This window comes from Trichosurus vulpecula, chromosome 8, assembly GCF_011100635.1.
Source record: "Trichosurus vulpecula isolate mTriVul1 chromosome 8, mTriVul1.pri, whole genome shotgun sequence".
Taxonomy (NCBI): domain Eukaryota; kingdom Metazoa; phylum Chordata; class Mammalia; order Diprotodontia; family Phalangeridae; genus Trichosurus; species Trichosurus vulpecula.
Window position 1 is genome coordinate 143,189,465 of NC_050580.1, and position 21,801 is coordinate 143,211,265.

A 21,801-nucleotide genomic window follows, 5' to 3' on the forward strand; every position below is an offset into this window, starting at 1 on the left:
AGTGGGGAATAAGACCTTCCCTGCCCATCAACAATCCTCATGTAGAACCCATTAAGGGAAGCTTGCTTGCTTGTAGGAAGGCTTACACACTTTTTGTTAATTTCTAATTAGACACTGAGTCAGGAGGGTTCTGGCTCTGAGCCTATTAGCTGAAACAATATATATATTCTGAGAGGTGAGCTTTTTGCTTTGGGGGCTCATTAGCAAGAAGGATCTTGTGATTCCTTGGTTGAGACTCTGAGTAGCCGTATGTTAGAGCTCCCCAACTGGTCAAAGGGAAAGGCTCTCTTGATCCAGTGGTGAATGTGAAGTGTACGTAGCAGTATTGTTTTGAGGCAATAGAGCCCTGTCTAATGGTCTTTATTTCTCTTTTCTGTATTTTCTCTGTTTGTCTTTTCTGTAATTAAAAAGAGATTATTGACATCTTTTTGAGTAGTCTTTCCTAGTAAAGCAGATAAAAGAACCTGCATTAGAAGCCATCCTGGGTATGCCAGTGTGGTTGCTGCTACAAGGTATCAAACAGAAATAGCCCGATAGAACCCAATTAAAATGTAATTGGGAAATATTTAGCAAAATAAAAAATAAAAATACAATGGAATATGATGTTAATATGTCATTTTCTAAGTCAATCCTTGCAACCTTAGATATGGTTTAGTGCTCCCCACTCTTCTATTTGAGTTTGTCACTACTGTACTACAACATGGTCCCACTGGAAGAATATTGATATTAAAAATATGGGCCTTTGTCTTAGGGTAAAGCTTGGAGTTACTGAAAACTTAAGCATACTCCTCCTAAGGCAATTCAGCTCATTTTCCTCCTCTGTTCAACTCTGGGCCTATCTCTTTGTCCATCCACAGTGTCTACGGGTTGGCTTTCTAACTCATAGTTGTCATCTACTCAGTTTACCTTTTATAGATGTTTGGATGAAATTCTTTGACCGGTGTGACCCTGAACAAGTCACAACCTCTCTCAGCTTCAGCTTCCTAATCTTTAAATGGGAATGATAACAGCATTCCCTTCCCACCACAGGGTTACTATGAGGTTCAGAGCAGACTGTGCTATGTAGACGCTAGCTATTATTATCTGTGTTATTCCTTATTACCTACCTGTAGCAAGAATTATGCAGCTAACTATACTTACTTTTAGGTCACCCTTCAGCTTGTCATTTCACTCATTACCATATTTAATCTTAGCATCCTGAACTAGAATAACTCAAGGGTATATTTGTGTATTTTATTATTAATAAAATTGCAACCTCTTTCTTATTCATTAATCCTAAATTAACTATTAAAACCCCTACCCCTAGTCTTATGTAGGCAGGTGACTCTTTTCCAGAGCCTGCCTTCAGGTGTCCTTATAGATGGGAATTTCTGCTTAGTTCTCACACTCAGCCCCTGAGGCTGGGGGATGAGGGGAGGCAGGGGTGGAGAAGAAGAGATTAGGCCCTCTAAAGCTACCAAAGGAGAGACCATGGGAATGTTAGCCAGGGCTACTGCTTCTACTAACCAAGTATTTCCCTTCAGAAAACCATTGGCTCACTCTGTTTTTAGGACTCATGGCTGAATTTTGTGTCAGAAGACCTGGGTTCCTATCCCAGCTCTGCTCCCTACTACCTGGGTAATTCTTCAGGCAAGTCACTTAACCGCCCTAGCCTCAGTTTCCTCATCTGTCTAATGAAGGGGTTAGACTACCAGGGGTGTGGAACTTAAGCCCTTGAGGTCACATGTGGCCCTCTAGGTCCTCAAGTGCGGCCCTGTGACTGAATCCAAACTTCACAGAACAAATCCCCTTAATAAAAGAATTTGTTCTGTAAAACTTGGATTCAGTCAAAAGGCAGCACCCAAGGACCTAGGAGGCCACATATGGCCTCGAGGCTGCAGGCTCTCTAAGGCTGAAGTTTCTAAGCCCTTCTCAACTCTAAATCTACAATCCTATGAGTGGGTTTTTCCTCTGCTTTATTGTTATTATTCTTCAGTCATTTTCAGTCATGTCTGACTTTTCGTGACCCCATTTGGGGTTTTCTTGGCAAACATTCTGATGTGGTTTGCAATTTCCTTCTGGTTTTACAGATGAAGAAGCGAGGCAAACAGGATTAAGTGACTTGCCCAAGGTCATATAGCTAGTAAGTGTTTGAGGGCACATTTGAACTCATGAGTCATGAGTTTTCCTGACTCCTGGTCTGGCACTCCATCCACTGTACCACTTTTCTCTGCTTTGGGGAAGCTACAATAATATGTATCAATCAAATCTTTTTAAAAATTGACTCAAGACCCTCCAGCTGGGGAAAAATCCCATTAGTTGGAAACAGAGTCTCTGCTCTCTGTGTTTTAGGCAATAGTAGCTTCTTGTTCAGTAGTTTTAATCCCGCCAAGGCCATACATACACTAAACAAAAGTGAATAAATTTGGGAAGAAACAAGTAAGGGAGTCAGCAAGACTCAGATAAGGGATGGGAAGGTAGGGTCTTTACTAGTTTCATTTTCAATATCAGAGACAGCCCCTGCTATCACGGATTGGCTCCTAGACGCCCTGAATCTTTCAGATACTTTTTTCCCAGTGTCTCCCCGCCCAGGTTGGGGCAGCAGTAACAATGGTGCTTTATTTCTATTGTTGGGCTTTAGGGTGCTGGGAACCCCAAAATGCAAGGGTGCAGGGGGTCTGCCTCAAAAGAATTTGACCACTTGAGCCTTCTTTTAGTCAGAGAAGCAAGGTTTTATTATAACACCAGTAAGGCGGGCAAGATTCTTAATAAATCTCCAGATTTGATGGGGATGGAACTGATACTTATATACAAAAAAGACTGTGAGTGGATCTGGCTGGGATTAAAGAGTGGCAGGTTGCCTGGGGTGGGCCAGGTGCAGACAATGAAAAGACTTAAGTGGTCAAGAGCCATAGTGAAAGGGCAGTTAAAGGATTGTTGAGTGGGAAAGTTGAGGTGCTGGGTTGCATTCAAAGATGTGGTTTCTTCCTTTTAGGGGTCTGGGTCCCAAAACCCCATCATTCCCCCTTCAAATAAATGGGACCCAAAAATGTTTTGGGGTAAGGGGCAAAGGTCTTGGCTTCTGAAACTGCTTCCCCCTGGCGAGGCCATAGAGCTGTCTCTGCCTTGCTGGGTCCCATTCAAGGCATCAGACTTGCTTTACACACAGAAGGTCCTGGGTTTGAGTGCTGCTGAAACCAGGTTATGGGACCTGGATCCCTAAAAGGAAGAGACCATGTCTTTGAACACCACCTAGCCCCTGAACTTTCCCACACATGTTAGCAACTCAGGTCATTGGAGGTTCACCTGAGGCATCCAGCCCATCCCAGTCTATGCAGATACTCAGTAATCCTTTTACTGCCCTTTTGCTAAGGTTCTCTACTGCTTATCTCCTTTTACTGTCTACACCTGGACCCCAGGCTACCTGCCACCTGTTCTCTGTTCCCCCTGGACCGCCCCAGGCTATTTACCACTCTTTAATCCCATCCTGATCTTCTCATAGTCTTTTTTTTTGTATATAAGTATCAGTCCCATCCTCATCAAATTCAGAAGATTTGCCTGCCTTACTAGTGTTATAATAAAACCTCCCTACTATGACTGAAAGCTGGAGCGGTTAAATTCTTTCGAGGCAGACCCCCTGTACCCTTGCATTTCAGTGTTCCCAGCACCCCCAACTACACTATTCTCTCTCTTCTTCCCCCATGTGCTATCTTTGTTCCTGGAGCCTCTTTTGTCTCATTTTCTGCCTGCATCCCTTCTGTTTCTCCTCAGATTTCAGCTCTGTCTCCTGCTCTAAGATGAGGCAAGAAGACGACTTTCTTTTCCTACTCAACCATAGCCCAGAGTCCTTGGATCAGAATACATTAAAAATCCTGTAGATATCCATCTCAGCTCCTTTCCAAAGCCTTAGGTGCTGCTTAAAGGGGAGGGGGGGAGGCAGGGGAGGAGGGCATGGAAATTAGACTTGTTCTCCTTTTCAGTGCATATAATTCCCTCCCTCCCCCAACAGAGTACAACTTCTTTGAAGGTAGGAACAGTCTTATTTTTGTTTCTATATTCCTACTACCCAACAGTGCCTGGTACCTAGTCAATGCTGTGAAAAATGATTTTTCCTAGTAATCATTATCTTGGAGACTTTGAGCTTCCCCCAGGCCTCCGTCTCCCAAAATTCAGTTTCTTCTTTAGATGGACTTCACTGATAATGAGATTGCATCGAGTCTTTTTATCTTGGTCCTCCAGACCAGAGGGGAAGGGAGGGTAAAAGGAGGTAAACTACGCCAAAGGGTGTGGGGGTGATGAGGGTTTGGGGTGAGAGGTGCTCGACACCCCAAAGTACAGAAATACCGGGTCCTGCCGAAAGAATTCGACTCAAGCCTTCTCAGCCAAGGGAAAAGAAAGTTTATTAAGAGTTAGCCACATAGGCCTGCCCCCAGAGATCCCATCCCTTGCGACGCCTGTAAGGAAAGCGGGCCAGACCAATCTGAGCTAGATTGGATCTGACCACCTTCATGGAGGCAAGATGGAGATTATATACACAAAGGTTGTGGGAGGGATTGAGGGGTGGTCTGGCGTGGCCAGAGGAGGGGTCTAGGGAAGGACTTAAGGAGGAGTCTAAGGAGGAGCCTGAAAGGACTGTGATCAGGTCAGACTCCCGGGTGGGGGAAATAGCTGAAGGCTATATGGAAATGACAACCCATAAAGGGCTGGGGTAGCGAGCTAGGGTATAGATATTTTGATCAGGTTTAAGGATGGGAAACAGGATTAAGGGCGGGAGGTCGTTGGGAAGACAAGATTAAGGGTAGGAAACAGCTGGACAATAGAGGACTGGGCAAGGTAGGCATTTGGGCTTAATGGTTATAGCCTCAGGCCAAGGCCAGGTAGAGTGGGAAGATTCAAGGAGAGTTCAAGGGTTCAAGGGGTTCCCAGAGACTGTGCCCTCATCAGGGGTAGAGGTGGGGAGGGTGTTGAATTAGCTTTGTGAGCCCTGAGAGAGGAAGCCTCAGCTTTCCACTCTCACTCAGCCATTCCAGCAAAGCAGTGATGGAAACACTCCCATTCAAATCTAGACGTCTTATTAGCCTTCTGACTTAACTTGCTTTTGAGATTTATTAATCTGGACCTGTCAAAGGAAGCCCAATAGGGCCAACATAATTCAGGATTATCTTTGGTCAATTGACACGAAAGCTGGCAATATTTATGATCATCAGTGACTTGACATATAACAGGCAGCGGTTTTGTTTGATCCCCAATTTTGGATTCTAACTGATCCACAGCCAAATTATAAAGGATATCCTTTCAGAGGAGACCTGTCTTGAGGTCTCCACCCCCAGAGTCAGCTTGGAGAGAAAAGCAGACAGCAACTGAATAAAGGGAGACTGAAAGATAGGAGCCGGGATTTGAGGGACAAGATTCACCTGCCCTTGAGGGCTGGAACTTCAAGAGAGAAGAGTCCTGTGGGGTCCCACTCCCAGCATTGTAAAGGGAAGAGTCCATTCTTCAGGCCCAATCCTATCCCAGGTCCACGGCACCAAATGTCAACCACTGAGAGTTTAGTCTAAGACAAACATGATTAGGTTGTGTCCATCTACGCATTTATTTCTCTTCAAGGAGGCAGGTGTGCACAGAGGGCTGCAGACCATGGGAACTGAGCCCATTTTGGGGCTGGGGTACACAGTTTATATACCTTTTCAACAGGGGCTAATATCACCCCATCATCATTTTACCTCTGGACAGAGGTAATTAGATTTAATTAATCAGTTTAATAAATTAATGATTTTAATTTAATTAATTTGATTAATTAACAATAGTCTGATTGATTGATTAGAACACTTCTTCTATCAAACCATCCCCCTCCCCCAACAATACCAGACTACTCCCAGCTTTGGGCTATCTAGACAAAAGAATCTATCTCCACCCAAGCCTGAGCAGAATACGATGGAGCAGGTTGGGGTTTGACCAAGATAAGGAGACTCAATGCAACCCCATTATCAGTAAAGTCCTTCTAAAGCAGAAACTTAACAAGATGATGATTACTTAGAAAAGTGCAGTAACCAGCCCAAGTAATCTTTGTGGACTTTAACAGCAATGTTCAAATATAATAAACCTGAATATCAAAACCATTCCACTAGCTGTTGATGAAGGATAGTACTATATTACTCAGGCAACCCACCATCCAGGAATGAGAATAGGAAAAGGTCTTAGCAACTAAGCCAAGATCTAAAGACCACAGGGAACAACAAGAAACCTCTGAAATCCCAAAGCGAAGCTGAACAAAGAATTTCTTTGAATCGATCATAACAAAACCAACCTTTTAAAAAAAAAACGATTTTATCAAATGAGACAATTCAAATACTGTATTGGGTAACTTATGCATGGGCACATAGACCATTAGTAGTAGAACTTGGGATCAGCGCCAAGTTCCACTGAGTCTTAGTGTGTAATCTTTCTATTACATTAGGCCACTAAATTTACTTCTATTAACAGACCTCAGTCTTTTTTTTTCTCCCAAGAAAAAACATGAAAAATCAAGTTGTACTTTTTCCTTCAACTATTTAGCATATTCCCTAAAAATAGTTAAGCGACATAGCATAAAAATTATTTAGATGTATAATGCTTGCCAGTGTATATCTTCTTTTGTTCAATGTACACAGTGCTCTTGTGTACCAAGCCATAAAGGTTATCCCATAATTCATTGGATTCTTCATGTTCATTGCTCCTTGTAGTACAACAATATCTCAGAATACTCACATGCCACAATTTATTCAGCCACTTCCCAATCACTGGGCATCTTGATTACTTCTACTACCCTTTTACTATTTGCAAACAGTGCTACTATGAATATTTTTTATGTCGATAGGTCTTGTCTTTCTATCAATAATCTCTTGGAGTATATAGTCACAGCATCACTGGGTTAAATGGAAGGGGTGATTTTGTCACTTTTCTTGCATAATGCCAAATTGTTCTCCTAGACAACTGAGCCAGTGAGTAGCTTTGCTGACGGTTAATCAGAATGAACAGGTCTCAGTCCTGCTGTGTCTCCCTTTGACACACCTTGGAGCGCAGCATCAAAAAGTCCCTGAATTAAACCTGTTCTGAGTCTGATAAGAAAACAACTCCAGAATATAACATTTCAAGGTTCTGATGCCTTCCTCTCTGGTGTCTTATAGGAAAGTGTTAACCCTCTTCTCATCTCTAATATTCATAGGAGAGTAAGAGGGGGTCATGACCAACCTGTGAATGATTTTGGTTACATGCCAGAAGCTGAGAATCTCAGTCACGTAGACTGCCACAGTTTCCTGTTTTAGTCATACCTACTCATTGTCACACACATTGACCTCTACTCTCCTATAGACCCTGCTAGTCACAAAGACATGGTAAAGGAAAAAGGAAGTTATTTAGAGCTTATCTTTGAAGAAAGGCCATTCAGTATGGATCAAGAGTCCCCAGAATCGTGCATGGTGGGGTCTGAGACTCTATGGTGACAATATAGGACCTCACAGTCTTATCTTATTGGACTTTAGAGTCAAAGGAAAAGGAGAAATGTTCACCCAAAGCTTCAGTGGGAAAGCAAGTGTTTGGTGTCACTTGCTACCTGTGTAACCTTTGGCAAGTCATTTAACCTCAGTGGGCCTCAGCTTCCTCATCTGTAGAATGAGGGGTTGGGCCAAATAACCCTCTCAGATTCCTTCTAGGTATGAATATAAAATCTTATGTTTCTCAGGTCTATTTCTGGGTATCAGAAAGCAACTTCAGGCTGGTGCTTAGTCTTTGGAGCTTAAGAGACAACTAACCTCAGAATGTGAAGAAAGGTATATGTATGGAGAGCTAAGATTTGTGTTGGGAAAATGTTCTGGTTGGATAAAGGACATGTTGGAAAGAGTAAGAGATTTAGACAGTATGGTCTGAACCCAGAGGAATAATTTCACTAATATGACTCAGTTGTCTTCTAGCCTTGGACCTTCCCTTGCCACCTGGTATCTTCCTACCCTCTACCACATCAGTCCCCTTCTATTGGTGAATTGCTTCTGGGTTCTTTATTTTAGACATAGGCCCAAACCAGTTAAGTTTCATTCCCTTCTGGGCTGTGTTATGATGTTACAGATTTCATCACCATGACTCAGGCTTCTTCTCACTCTAAAATTTCCTTCAGGATCTAGAGCCTTCTCACCCTGGAACATCACTTTACCATGCTGGGTTCCTTCCACAGTTGGTGAATTCTTTCCAGGGCCTCCATTTTGGGGATAGCCAGCCATGTTTCATTCTCCTCCCAACTGTGCTTCTGAGTCTATGAACTTCACCATCATGCTCCCCTCACTCAAGTACCTTCCCCTCTCCCCACTCCCATTTTTCAGTTCCTTTTTATGTTGTCTAATTAGTATGTAATATGTCTTGTTAGATTGTCTTATTAGTATGTAATTAGTATGTAATATGTCTTATTAGCATTAGCTCAGGGAAAGCATAATGAGTTTTAATAATGACAATTTTACAACAATGCCAGTCTCTCTTTCCCCCTGCCCTCTGCCAGGACAGCCACTGAATTACTATGTGCTCCTGCACATAAGCCTTCGGAGGTTTGGATGCCCAGTGTCTTCAGGTTGTTTGAGTGCATATATAAACCAAACCAAAGGACCTCATCTGCAATGATAGACAAATAGAAAGGAGCAGGCCAGTCTAGTTAAAAAAAAAAGATATGGGACAAGAAATTAACCATAGAATTTCAAAGTAGGAAGGAACCTTCGCAATTATTAAGTATAAGTTTTTTCTTAGATATTGAAGAAGCCAAGGCCCAGAGAATTGAAATGTCTCATTCAAGGTCATATATTCAGTTAGTGACCAAGCTCCAATTTGAATCCAGATCCCTTGACTCATAGCACTATGTTCTTTCCACTATTCTAGGCTACCAGATTTTAAATACACCTCAATTCTCCTGTGTCTATGAAAGATCCAGTCACTCAGAAATCACAGCCACCTGAAGTTTGAAGAATTTGGAGTTTCAGGCACCAGGACCATCTCAGGAGCCAAATCTGGGCCTGGGTAGTAGGGATTTCTCCTCCTCTTCCTGAGATGGGAAGAATTAGAATTTTCACTTCCCTAACACTTGTCATATTTCTTCTTGTCTGAGATTTAACGATTGGAGGATCATTCCTTTGGGTCTTATGGGCTTTACCATGTTGAGGAATCCCCTATAAAAATGAAAATATCCCAAGAGGATTCACATCCTAGTTCCTTATCAACCAAAATCTTAAAAGGACTATTGCAGATGACCTGTGGTGAAGAACATTCAGAATTATGGCCTGAGCATAGGACCAGGAAAGCTTAAAAGAGAAAATGAAGTAACACCAAAGACAATCTGGCCAGCTTTACAAATTTGCCCAGAGTCAGTTAGCCGCTAAGGCTCACCCTAGAAGTGGAAAGAAACAAAGCTTGGGCAAAGGTTTAGGACAGGAATGGAGACACCAGCTTGTGAGTGGAAAAGGATCTACCTACGTGGATTTGGTGCATTCCCCAAGGTCAGACCTTCCCCCATCAAACATCTCCCCACACATTGGCCATAGTACTGCCCTCTTTTTTTCCCCTTTTATGGTGGGAAATAATTATTTTTAGAGACATTAATAGTTAGATAACAAAGAGGAAGCATACTCTCTCTAAAAGTTCATTATCTCGGAATGTCAGAATACAAAGCTGTTATTTTGAAGGAGCCCTCTGACCCTTGCTCATTAGAACATCAGTTGATCTGCAAAGCATATATTAGCCACTCCTATGGTCAAGGCACCCTGATAGGTGATGTTTAAAGAGAGAAAACAAAATAAAAAATAATTCCAGCCCTCTTGGCCCCAGCTTGCATTCTACTGAAGGAGACAGCATAGATCACAGTTTTCACATACAGAATCACAGCTACCACAGGCTTCAGGTACCATCTGGTTCAACCCCCTCATCTTACAAATGGGAGTCCCTGAGGCCCAGAGAGGACAAGCAGCTTTCCCAAGGCCATACAGGTTGTTAGTGACACAAAAAGGAGTAGAACAGACCTGCCGATTCTATAGCCAGGACTCTTTTCACACTGGCATGACACTGTTTTTTTAAACAGGAAAGTATATACATATGTTAAAGAAGGTGAGAGCTCTAACAGCTAGGAAAATCAGGAGAATGTTGCCATAGCAGATGGTACATAAGCTGAAGCTTGAGAGGAACTGGGGAATCTAAGAAGAATCAGTGAGGAAAGAATACAGTCTAGGTGAGCCCTTTGGTCCCCTGGAGGGCAACATGACCTAAGCAAATTTCAACAGTGTGAGAGATTGGAGAATATGAAGTCATAGATGGCCCTGGGGCAAGTCTCATGAGGCTTCTTATGTAGGGGTGATATGTCCTGGGACCTGCGTGATGTCATATCCAGAGTCCACTGCAAGGCAAACAATAGAGGTTGACAGTTTTGCCTGAGCCTAGCCCAGTTCCTATTAACCTAGTGTCAGAATCTGCAGAGGCCTCAGTTTTTACTAAGCTAGGGTTGCAGGCAGCTGTGGTCCTGAGGCCTACTGCCCTGGAAGTTTCTTATTTGAGACTTTCCTATATTCCTTCTAATTGATTCTTAAAATAAACCCATTAATTGGATAGCATGATCTTTCCCATGATTTCCCAATATTGGAGGCCTTTGAGCCATTGATATGAGGGTGGAGCTAAAGATTGTTTTCAAGGTATATTTCCACCCCAAATCAACAATTTCAGTTTTGAAGACAAATCCAACAAAGTAAAAGAGTGAACAAGATAAATTCACTTAAAGTAACAAGATCAGATCTTCAATTCTAACCAAGTGAAACCTGCTAAGTCCTATATAAATTGCTTATCCTAATTCATCACCCCCCAAAAAACTGTGCCAAAGTGAGAGGCGAGAGTTTAATTTGCTGTGTTTGTCAGGCAGTGACAGGTCTTCTTTGTCAGGTTTTAGATTAGAACAAGACTTCTTTGTCCTAGGGAACTCACTGGTACAATCCTTTGGGGACTTGTCAGAGCTAGAAATGAGGAAGAGATAGAACAGAATCAGGGCCAGCCCCAGGCAAAACCATGATACCCACAAAGTTTGTCTTTGTTACTCTCTCAACTTCCTTTTCAGCATCCCTTGAGACAGTATGAGATAGCATGAGATAGTAGAAAGAGCATTGCATTTTTAGTCAGGTAGATCTGGGTTTGAATCTTAGATCTGAGACAAAGACAAACCAAGAAAAAGTTCATACACTCAAGAAATTTATATTCCATTAGGAGAAACAACATATGTACAGGTAAGTAAATATAAATATATTATTTATTTATTTATTTTGCTCACCCACCTGTATCAGTCCTTTGAGAGGGTGTGTTCCAAGGCATGATGCAATACCTCTCAGGGACACACACACTAAACTTCCACCCCTCAGCCTCCTTCTGGATTTCTTTCCTATTAACTCTCTCACTAGATTCAAAGACAATCCAATAGGAATGAATGGGAATGACTTCAGAAAATAATTAAAATTTTAAAGTGTTTTTAATAAATTAATTTGTGATGACACACTACCTTGGTAAAAATAAAAAAATAAAAATAAATTAAAAAAAGGAAACCTCTATTCCCATAAGCTTTCTCTCCTCTCTGTCTCAAACAACATTTTATGCTTAGACAAACATCAGCATTACCGGCCCTCAAATATTTTAATGATAACAAGTAACTTTAAAAAAAAACTTAGATAGACATTACAACACTGTACCAGCTATGAGGAAGATCATAGCCAAAGTTGCCTTTGTGAACTTCAAAAGCAGGAGAAAAAAGAAGTTTAAACTATAATTCTCCAAAACTGCAATTGTGGACTCCTTCAGAACACTGGAATCATAGAGTTGGCAGTTAGGTAGCACAGGGAATAAAACCCTGAACCTGTGGTCAGGAATACTTGAATTCAATTCTTTTCTCAGACACTTACTGTGTGACCTTGGGCAAGTCACTTAATTATTTGCCTCAGTTTCTTCATCTGTAAAGTGGGGGTGATAATAATAGCAACTACCTCCCAGAGCTGTTGAAAGGATAAAATGATATAATATTTGTATAGTGCTTTGCAAACCTTAAAGTCATATGTAAATGTTAGCTAATGCTACTAATAAAAAATCAGTGCAAATCTCTCAATTCTCTCAAAGTGAATCTTCAGACTCTCTCCAAGATGACTTGACTCTCTAAATCCCTGATAGATGTTTTCTCATGGCAATCAACTGCACTGTCTCAAAGAATCTTCCTGACAGGTAATTCTACAAATGTCCTCAGGATAAAAGTTCTCACACAGAATCCCTTGAGCCACCACTGATAACTGTCAGTTGCCAAGGTTCTATTCCTTCTTTCTTAAAAGTACAGTAAAAAGATTCAAAGTCTCTAAGAGAGGCTTGCGCAAGGTTACATACACATTGTAACTCTAGGGGTAGAGGGTAGGACATAGTTCTAATAGGAAGGGTAATTTGTAAACCATAGAGCAGGAATTTCAGACGACAATGGAAGGAGAGGAAACAAGTAGATGGGAAACTAGATCAAGGGGAGGAGACCTCTCATAAGATGCCTTAATGAGATGTTTTATGTAGGCCTATATCGCCCTCACAATTCCAAACAGCTAGAGCTGCACCAAATAAACTCAAAGATAGCAACAACAACTAAAAGGAGGAAGGAAATAAATCCCAACAAGAGCGCCCTCACAGACAAAAAAAAAAAAAAAAAAAAAAAAAGAGGCACAGAAACTGAGGAAAGAGACAATCAGGAAAAGGCTCCTTAGTGAAGCATAGCATAGTATAGTATATAGTATGTTATGTTACATCATGTTATATTATGTTATGTTATATGTATATACATACACACATGTATGTATATATATATACACACACATACACACATATATACATGTATAATATACAGGCAGATTTTTAATATACAGTAGTGGATTTTCAGTAAAATGAAAATTATTCCCTAGATGAAGAGAATACTTTTGAAAAATAGAAACTATAATTAGAACTCCAGAAAAGATAATAGAACAACCTAATAAAGTAGTTGAAGAAAGAGATAAGGAGTAAAATATGAACTTTAATTTTTAAAAAAATATTTGAAAGGAGAACAAAAGCTGAAAAACCTTAACAAAGCAGTGGATGCCCTGAATAAAGAATGGAAGAAATGAAATTAAGTTCTAACATTCTTTCCATCTCTAAACTTATGATCCTGTATTTTTTAAATTCTCAAATACGAGCAGAATTATTAGAACAAAATCAAAAGAACATAAAATTGAAAGAACATATTTGATATCTCCTTTCCAAACTATGAGCTTGAAGAAATAATATAAACATCATTAGCTTCCCAGAAGAACATAACAAAAGAAAAAAGTTGAATTACCATATTTCAAGAATTCACAAGAGAATAACATCCAGGAATATTGAAGTCAAAACACATTGATAGAATCCACAGGTTGCCAGCAAAGTTTCAATGCAAATTGTCCAGAATTTTACAACAGCAAAATAGAAAAGGATTGAAATATGATATACTGAAGAGTAAGGGAAAATGACAGGCACCCAAGAATAATTTATCCTAAAAAGTTGAGCATAATCCTTCAGGGGAACAAAGATTTATACATGAATTCTATCATAATTTAAGGATTAAAACTGTTTGCAAATATAAAGAAAGAAGGCAATCTAACAAACTGTCTTTGAAATAAACATTTAACCTAAATCAGAAAGAGAGAAAACAAATTATTGACAATAACATTAATAAATATTGATGCAAAAAAATTAAATAAATTAAATAAAATAGTAATAAAGCAATTTATTTTTAAAATTCACCATGGTCAAGTTGTATTTCTACCAGGAATGTAAGGATATTTCAATGTTAGGGGAATTGTAAATATAAAAAATTACATTAATAACAAAAATAAAGTCATGTAATTATATCAATAGATGGGGGGAGGGGAAAGCCTTCAACAAAATAAACTACTCATTTTCTAATCACTAAGGCTCTGTCCCAGATCCTCTTCTCTCTCTACAATTTGCCCCCCTTGGTGATCTCATTGGCTTATATGGGTTCAATTACCATTTGTATTCAGATGATTTATAATTCTCTTTATCCACCCCAATCTCTCTCCAGAACTCTATACCAAAACATTATCTGCTTGTTCAACATCTTCACCTAGATATCATGTACTCATTTCATTCTCAATATAGCCAAAACTCATTGTTTTCCCCTCCTCCAGCGTATTTTCCCTAAAAACTTCCCCTTTCTATTGAGGAGACCACCATCCTTTCTGTCACCCATGTTCACAAACATTAACACGGTTTTTTTTTTCTTCTCTCTACTTCAACCCCTGCCTATCCAATTAATCACCAAGTCCTCTCTGAAACATCTATCATATCCATCTCCATCATTCTACCTCTCACCATAGCCATTGCAATAACTTCATTGATCTCCCTGCTCCCATTCTCTTTTCTTTCTGATCCATCCTTCACATAGCTCAAAAATTATTGTTCCTAAAATACAGATCTGACCATATTTTCACTGTATCCCTATTGCCTCTAGGATGAAATATAAAATTCTCAGCCTGGATCTTAAAGCCTTCCAAAATCTGCTTCCCACTTATATGTTTATTTTCATATTCTTTGCCCTCATGCACTCTCTGATACAGATAAACTGGCCTGCTAGCTATTACTTATAATAAATTACATTCCATTTCCCACCCCCATGCATCTGCTTAGGGATTACACCATGTCTGGAAATCACTATCTTCTAACCTTTGCCTTGTATAACTCCAAGCTTCCATCAAAGAAAGTCCAGCTCAGTTGCAACATCCTTCATGCATTTTGTATTTACTCATCTGTGTTCTTCAGATCACATAATTCCTGGCTTCCTTCAAAGCTAAGCTCAGGTAGCATCTCCTACACGAACTTTGTATTTAACTATCTGTGTATATATTATAGTTCTCTATCCTCTGCCCCCATGTAATAGAACCTTCTAGATGGCAGGGTTTGTTTAATTTCTGAAATGAACTTTGTATCATCAGAGCCTACAACAGTACCTTGCATATAGGAAGTGGTTTATAATTTTTAAAAATTTAATTAAATATTAATTGATGTTTAGAAAGCATAGGAATAGGACTTCTGGTGCCAAGATAGTGGAGTAAAGAAGGAATCTTCTGAAGTCGTCCCAAATTCCCCTCCAAACAACTAGAAAACTGCCTCAGAATTGATCTAGGAGCAGGGAAGAAGCTTACCAGCCCAGCAGGAAAGGTCTGTCTCATTGGGATTGGAGGGGAGCAAGGCAGCAGCCAGCCTCACAGCAGGGGGCCTGCTGCAAGGCTCCAAGCATGGGGCAATCCACCAATGAGGCCCCATCTTCTCCCACCCTGGTGACTCCACCCCCCAGCACAAGCCACCAGCAAGACCTTGACTCCATTGCTGACCAGTAGCGAAGCCCTGCCCTAACGCAGAGAAAGCAAGCAGCAAAGCCCCAAAGCCCGATGGAAGTCAGCAGTAAGACCCAGAGCCCCAGCACAAAAAGCTTGGGACAATGCAAGACCAGAGCCCAACTCTCACATGAAAACACCAAGTCACAAAAGAAAAAAAAACCAGCAGAAAAAATGAGCAAAAAACAAAAGAGAGCTTGATTCTAGAAATTTACTAAGGTGATAGGAAGGATCAAGGTATAAACTTAGAAGAGGACAATAGTGTCAAATTGACTACATGTGAAGCCTCAAAGAAAGATGTAATTTGGTCTCAGGCCCAAAAAGAACTTAAAAAGAGCTTAAAAAGTATTTTGAAAGCAAATTAGAGAAGTAGAAGAAAAATTACAAAAAGAAATGAGACTAATGCAAGAGAATAATGAAAAAGCAGTAGCATGGGAAAAGATATTCAAAAATTTACCAAAGAAAACAACTCCCCAAAAAATACAATTGGCTAAATGGAAAAAGAAGTACAAAAGCTCATTAAAGAAGATAATTCCTTAAAAATTAGAATTGAACTAGTGGAAACTAATGACTCTATGAGATATCAAGATATGATCAAATAAAATCAAAAAAGTAAAAAAAAAAAAAATAGAAGAAAATGTGAAATTTTCTCATTGGAAAAACAACTGACCTAGAAAATAGATCCAGGAGAGATAATATAAGAATTCTTGGACTACCTGAAAGTCATGATTAAAAAAAAAAAAAAAGGCCTGGACAACATCTTTCAAGAAATTATAAGAAAAAACTCCCTGATATATTAGAACAAGAGAACAAAATAGAAATTGAAAGAATCCACCAATCACTGCCTGAAAAAGATCCCAAAGTGAGCAAGTATTGCAAGCAGCCAAAAAGAATTCAAATATCATGGAGCTACAGTAGGACTACACAGGATTTGGCAGTTTTCATATTTAAAGTTATATCAGAAGGCAAAGGAGTTAAGATTAGGAGTTAGGAATCACCTACCCAGAAAAATTGAACATAATTTTTCGGGGGGGTAGGGAATGGATATTTAATGAAATAAAGAACTTTTAAGTATTTCTAATTAAAAGACCAGAGTGAATAAAAATTTTGACCTCCAAATACGAGACTCAAGAGAAACATGAAAAGGCTAAAAAGAAACAAGTAAGAGAAAACATAAGAAATTCAATAAAGTTAAACTGTTATATTTCTATATAGCAAGCTAATATCTGTAACTCTTAACAACTTTATCACTGTAAGAGCAATTAGAAGGAGTATATGTAGACAGAGGGTATGGATATAAGGTGACTTTGATGGGATGATACCCCCCAAAAAAGAAATAAAGCAGTGAGAAAGAAAATTGTACTGAAAGAAGGAGGGGAGGAGATTGAATGGGGTAAATTATCCCACATAAAAGAGGCATGAAAGAGCTAGTATAATGAGATTGGGGGGGGGGGGGGGGCAGGCAAAGCTTAAACCTTACTCTCACCAAAATTGGGAAATTTCTATTAAAGAGGGAATAACCCACACACTCATTGGGAAATAGAAATCTATCTTACTCTTTAAGGAAGTAAAAAGGGATGGGGATAATAGAGGGAGGGTAACTGATAAAAGTGAGGGTATATTGTAGAAGGTCTGAAGTAAAACACTTGTGAGGAGGGAAAGAATAGGGGGTAAGAGAAAGAGGGGGATAAACAAGCAAAAAATAGCATGAAGGGAAATACACAGTTGTTATAATTATAAACGTGAATTATAAACGTGAATTATAAACGTGAATTATAAACTCACCCATAAAATGGAAGCAGATAGCAGAATGGATTAAAAAAAACAGAATCCTACAATGTGTTGTTTACAAGAAACACATCTGAAGCAGACAGATAAACACAGGGTAAAGGTAAGGGACTGGAGCACAATCTATTATGCTTCAGTTGAAGAAAAGAAAGCAGAGGAAGCAATCATGATCTCCGATAAAGCAAAAGCAAAAACAGATCCAATTAATAGAGATAAAGAAGGAATCCTGCTGAAAGGTATCATAGACAATGAGAAGCCACAAAGGTTTTGAGTAGGTAAATGAGATCTTCCAGAGTGATGGTCTGGGAAGATTGGCCACAGTCTGAAAAAATGTATCCAGTCTGTCTGGATAGCCTGGAATGTATTCAGATGGGACCTAATAAGGTCATTGTTTACATTGTTCTAATGTGGACTCAGGATTTTATTTCTTAGCTTTCACCTTCCGACAAACAAAGGCTGGATGACCAGGTACAAATGTCAAGTACATTTGAGAGAGATTTTCTTTTTAAAGTATGGCTTGGATTAGATGATCACTGAAGTCTTTTCTGTTGCTACAATTCTGCAGTTTACTAGCAACACTGTCAGGCCAGTAACAGAACTAGGCACAAGGCCTTCTATGCACAGTTGCTAACAGGGGCTCAGACTTATCTGCTGGAGGCTCTTGACCTAACCCCTCAGAGCACCCTTTCCAGAATCAAAGTCCACACTAGCTATTTGCTGGTGTGAATTCCATACTATGAAGTACTTTCTGAAGTAATTAGGAAGAACTTTCTGGATTTGAGGAGGGAGAAGAAGAAGTGCTGAGCTGGAAATAAAAAATTCCGTGTTCTTGCACACTTTTTTCTTGGTGGGGGTAGTTTATACAATCATTCTCTGAAGTGTACTCCACTTATTCCACTCTTACCAACACCACAAATACACACTAAACTCTCCCTTGAGAAAGAGAGAAAGGAAAGAAGGAAAGGGACAGGGAAGGGGAAAGGGAAGGGGAGGGAAAAAGGAAAAAGTCCTATGGGATAACAGAATGGAATGCAGTGAGGCCTAGATAGAGGTCCTGACCCCTAATCCCCAGAAACCGGTTCATGCAATTTAGCCAGGGGCTGGACTTGTAGAGGCCAGCCAAAATAACCCCCACATGCCAGGAGTTCTATACAGGAGGTTGTCAATCTACTAACCCTCTTCTATACTCACTGCTTTTTTCAGTCACCCCTGCCTCATGTTTCTGAATCCAGCATTGCAATACCCTCCAAAAGTTTAAAAAAAAAAATGCCTGTTTACTTGTGTGGTAGCATTCTTCCATTAATGCCAAATTTTCCATTGGCCACCTTCTCAATAACTTAAGAAAGTCTGATTTAAAACGACTAATATAAATTCAACAGCAAATTACCCAACATTCAGGCAATCCACCTTTTCTAACAGGATGTCATTGACCTAAAGAAGAAAAATCCACTAATCAATTGATATGCTTTGTGGCATAGATAGAGTGCTGGGCCTGGAATCAGGAAGACTCATCTTCCTGAGTTCAAATCTAGCCTCAGACACTTACTAGCTCTGCGACCCTGAGCAAATCACTTAACCTTGTTTGCCTCAGTTTCCTCATCTGTAAAATGAGCTGGAGAAGGAAATGGCAAACCACTCCAGTATCTTTGCCCCAAAGGGGATCACAAACCTTAAACAGGGTTCACGAAGAGTTGGACATGACTGAACAACAAATGGCATGATTCAAAAAAAAAATGTATAAGATTATCACCTCAATGGGGCAAGAAATAAGAGAGTTCAAGGACAACTTTGAGAAGAGAAGAAACACTTCAACAAAGTCATGAAATGGATCAAAATTTTATTTTATTAAATCATGGGGCCCATCTCTAGGCTGGTTAATTTGATTTTCCATCTTTATGGGAAAAGATAAGAATTTGGGATTTGGCTGACAAATAGAACCATAATTAGTTTGGGGTAAATGGGGCTTAGTTAAGGATGTTCACATCTGGGATATTGTGCTTCCTTCCCAGGGATGTGCTTCCTCCCCAAGATAACTGCATTTCCCTTACTGCTTGGTACTGGTCCATGCAGCCACCCTCTAAATCCTGTCACCGAGGGACCTCTCTCCTGGGGCCCACCTTCCTCCTCGACCTTCTTCCTCAAGAATGGAAGTCAGATATTCCCTTCTCTAGGCACAACTACACCCAGGTTTAGACCATCCTCTCTGCTTTTACTATGCTCCGCAGTTCCAACCATTCCAGCTGTTTTTGTCCCAGTTATGACCGCACTGAGATTTCAGGCAAAATGGTCATTGCCACAGTAGGAGAAGCTTTTATGTTTGTAGAATTCCGCCAGATCTTCACATGAAATTTGTCTTCTCCCAACTTCATTGCATCAATGTCCTTCCCTAGGATGGTTTCCCTATACCCTTCCTGATGACTGCTTCACTTCACAAAAAACTCTTCAATTTTTTCAGTCACATCAGAAACTCCTCATTTCTTTCATTTAGTCCTTACTTGTTTTTTAAGAAACTGTATAGACTTGTTCCAACCTCCGTGGTGGGGGGAGGAGGGGATTCCCTCTGAGCTACAGTAAAACCTTAATTAGCTAGAGTGCCCATGGAACAAGGTACATGGGTTAATTAAAATAGTCGAGTTGACTCATGGTTAGAGCAAAAAACTCATTTTATTTCAAACATTTTTGAACATTTGGGTAAAAATTACCATTGTCTACATGACCTGGACATTGTCAAATGAAGGCAACTGTATTTCCCCTTAATAATCCAGAATGTCCCAATACCTCATTAGAATTCATTGCCATCATTTCTGATATCTCTGGGTGGTAGCATTTTAGAGTAAGAAAGAATCTTAAAGGTCATCCCATCCCAATACTCTGTATTTAACATCTCCTTCATCCTAATTAATGCTATCCTTCTCATCTCCCCATTCTCCAACTTCTTATTCATCCAGCATTGTTCCTATTTTTCAACACTTGGCCTGTTGCTTTACTTTTTATGAAAAATAGCTAAATGTAGAGGAACAAGTGCTAAACTTAGGGGTCAAGAGGCTTGACTCTTACTGGCTGTGTGATCACGGGCAAACCTCTTAACTGCTCTGAGCCTCAATTTTCCTCCTCTTGAACTCTGGGCTAACATCCTTTGCACTACCTACACAATTTTAGTGCTTTGTTAGCCATAAGCCACCTATTAATTCTCTGCCCCAGACTTCCCACCTGCTCTTGAGGATACCACCATTCTTCCTGTCATGCAGGCTCACAAACTTGGGGTCATCCTCTGCTCCTCACTCACACCTGCTCCATCTGTACAATCCATTACCAGATCTCATCGTTTCTACCTTCAGATTCGAACAGAGATCTTTCTTGGCCCAAGTCCATTGACACATCCTCTGTACTACTTACTTTCCTCTTAGAATCCTTGTTTTCCTTCAAGATTCAGTTTTATACCTCCTGTGTAAAGCTTTTTGTGCTCACTGCAACCAGTAGTTAGTACTCTGTCTCTGTAAATTGTCTTAATAGTACAACTGGTAATATTCATAAGTGATGGCCCCTAATGATGAAAAGTTAATCTTTTTTAAAATTATTTATTTATTTTTAGTTTACAATATTCCAATGGCATGCAATCTGATAAAAGCTCTACATATGCATTCACATTAAACATATTTTCTTTTTTCCCTCAATTTATTAATTTATTTACTTTTAGTTTTCAACATTCACTTCCATAAGTCTTAAATTTTCTCCCTTTCCCTCCCCCCTTGCTCCCCAAGAGGGCATACAATCTGATATGGGCTCTACACATGCATTCCTATTAAACACATTTTCACATTAGTCATGTTGCATAGAAGAATTATAATGAATGGGAGAAACCATGAGAAACAAAACAAAGCAAAAAAGAAAATAGTCTGCTTCACTCTGCATTCAGACTCCAAAGTTCTTTCTCCAGGATGTGGATGGCACTTTCTATCACGAGTCCTTTGGAAATGTTTTAGATCTTTGCATTGCTGAGATGGGCTAAGTCTGTCAAAATCAGTCCTCGCCACATTAAACATATTTTCACATTGGTCATGTTATTTTTTTACTTATTATAAATTATTTTATTCAGTAAATGCTTTTGGTTTTGTTTTTTTTGGGGGGGGTGGGGTGGGGGTGGGAAGGGTCTCCCAGAGCCACACAGCTAGTCAAGTATCTGAGACTGGATTTGAACTCAAGTCCTTTTGACTCCAGGGCTGGTACTCTATCAACTTCAGCACCTAGCTGCCCCTCAGTAAACTCTTTTAAAACTTAGCAAACATTTATAATCCTTTTGACTCACACTCTAGCTCAGGCCCTCACCACCTTGTCTGGGCTATTGCAACAGCCTTTTAATCTATTCCCCTGTCTAAAATCTTTCCCTGTCCAATCCATCTTCCACTTAGCATCTACGGTGATTTTTTTGTTATTAATTTTTTTCAATTAACAAACACTTTATTTTTCTCCCTCTCCTCACCCCCAATGAGAAAAAAAAACGAAAAACAAAACCTTTGTAACAAGAATGCATCATAAATGTGGAAAACAAATTTCCACGTTGGCCATATCCCAAAATATTTGTCTCATTTTGTATATTGCA